The sequence below is a fragment of the Populus nigra genome, chromosome 2, assembly GCF_951802175.1.
Source record: "Populus nigra chromosome 2, ddPopNigr1.1, whole genome shotgun sequence".
Lineage (NCBI taxonomy): Eukaryota > Viridiplantae > Streptophyta > Magnoliopsida > Malpighiales > Salicaceae > Populus > Populus nigra.
The window spans coordinates 5,056,868-5,059,367 of NC_084853.1; positions in this window are offsets into that span (position 1 = coordinate 5,056,868).

Consider the following 2,500-nt stretch of genomic DNA (forward strand, 5'->3'; position numbering starts at 1 on the left):
TCGCCTGCCGCGGCCAGCGACGTCGGGCTGGCCCCTGCAGCGCCTAGCCTCTCCCACGCGGGGGGCAGGCCAGAGCGCGGGGGGCCAGGGCCCGAAGGCAGCCCCCCCGCGGGCGAGAGAGCAAGCCAGCAGGGGCTGTCGCCTGCCGCGGCCAGCGACGTCGGGCTGGCCCCTGCAGCGCCTAGCCTCTCCCACGCGGGGGGCAGGCCAGAACGCGGGGGGCCAGGGCCCGAAGGCAGCCCCCCCGCGGGCGAGAGAGCAAGCCAGCAGGGGCTGTCGCCTGCCGCGGCCAGCGACGTCGGGCTGGCCCCTGCCGCGGCCAGCGATGTCGGGCTGTCGCCTGCCGCGGCCAGCGACGTCGGGCTGGCCCCTGCAGCGCCTAGCCTCTCCCACGCAGGGGGCAGGCCAGAACGCGGGGGGCCAGGGCCCGAAGGCAGCCCCCCCGCGGGCGAGAGAGCAAGCCAGCAGGGGCTGTCCGCGCGTCGCGCAGCGCGGCATGGCTGCGGGGGCCGCGCGCGCGCGCCCAAGCGCCCAAGGGCCCCCAAGGGCCCCAGGCCCTCAGGCCCCAGCGCCCCAGCGCCCAGCGCGGGCGGGCGCGCGCGCGCGTGTGGTCTTTGAGGGGCGCCGGCCTGGTGGCTCCCTAAAGAGCAATAAGTGTCATTGCAGCTCTGGCAGGGGGAGACACTACTAGGTCCCAGCTGTCACCCCCCCTCTAAAAAATTCATTTCTTGGTATTTTGAGCTGAAATTTTGCACAGAGGTTGGCAAAAATCCAATCCACCTTCATTAATTTTCCCAGAATTTTTCGAGGTCGGGAAGTATTTGTTTTAATTTTCCTACCATTAGAAATCGAGTAAATCCGCAAAACTAGGAACCGGCCCGGAATGACCCCAAATTCAGTGGCCAGCCTCATAAAAATATGGCTGATTTTACTGGATTGGTTTCATGTGGAAAGCACGACGTTTTCTTGTAGGAATGCGGGAACCCCGGCAGCTCGCCTGCCGCGGCCAGCGACGTCGGGGACGCTGGCCTGCGCTGTCGAGCCCGCGAGGGCTGTCTCCGCGGCAGGCCCCCCCTGAACGGGGCACGACAGGCCACCGCGCTGGCTCGTCCAGCGTCGACAGTCCCTCGTCCAGGTTTCAGATCGCGCCAAGTCGAACCCATGACCTGCTCAAGCCATCGTGCGCTGCCGAATTCGCATCTGCGTGTAGGCTGCCATTCCACGCGGCAGCCCCTGTTTTCGTCAGCGTGCCCCCCTGACGAATTTTCCTGCCTGGCCCAGTCCAGCGTCCTGCCCCTGTTCGTCGAAAAATCTGCGCTGCCGATTTTCCACGCGGCAGCCCCTCTTTTCGTCAGCGTGCCCCCCTGACGAATTTTCCTGCCTGGCCCGGCCAGTCCAGCCCCTGTTCGTCGAAAAATCTGCGCTGCCGATTTTCCACGCGGCAGCCCCTCTTTTCGTCAGCGTGCCCCCCTGACGAATTTTCCTGCCTGGCCCGGCCGGTCCAGCATCCAGCCCCTGTTCGTCGAAAAATCTGCACTGCCGATTTTCCACGCGGCAGCCCCTGTTTTCCTCAGCGTGCCCCCCTGACGAATGTTCGTCGAAAAATCTGCGCTGCCGATTTTCCACGCGGCAGCCCCTCTTTTCGTCAGCGTGCCCCCCTGACGAATGTTCGTCGAAAAATCTGCGCTGCCGATTTTCCACGCGGCAGCCCCTCTTTTCGTCAGCGTGCCCCCTGACGAATTTTCCTGCCTGGCCCAGTCCAGCGTCCAGCCCCTGTTCGTCGAAAAATCTGCGCTGCCGATTTTCCACGCGGCAGCCCCTCTTTTCGTCAGCGTGCCCCCCTGACGAATTTTCCTGCCTGGCCCGGCCGGTCCAGCATCCAGCCCCTGTTCGTCGAAAAATCTGCGCTGCCGATTTTCCACGCGGCAGCCCCTGTTTTCCTCAGCGTGCCCCCCTGACGAATGTTCGTCGAAAAATCTGCGCTGCCGATTTTCCACGCGGCAGCCCCTCTTTTCGTCAGCGTGCCCCCCTGACGAATGTTCGTCGAAAAATCTGCGCTGCCGATTTTCCACGCGGCAGCCCCTCTTTTCGTCAGCGTGCCCCCTGACGAATTTTCCTGCCTGGCCCAGTCCAGCGTCCAGCCCCTGTTCGTCGAAAAATCTGCGCTGCCGATTTTCCACGCGGCAGCCCCTCTTTTCGTCAGCGTGCCCCCCTGACGAATTTTCCTGCCTGGCCCGGCCAGTCCAGCCCCTGTTCGTCGAAAAATCTGCGCTGCCGATTTTCCACGCGGCAACCCCTCTTTTCGTCAGCGTGCCCCCCTGACGAATTTTCCTGCCTGGCCCGGCCGGTCCAGCCCCTGTTCGTCGAAAAATCTGCGCTGCCGATTTTCCACTCCGCAGCCCCTGTTTTCGTCAGCGTGGCCCCCTGACGAATTTTCCTGCCTGGCCCGGCCAGTCCAGCGCCCAGCCCCTGTTCGTCGAAAAATCTGCGCTGCCGATTT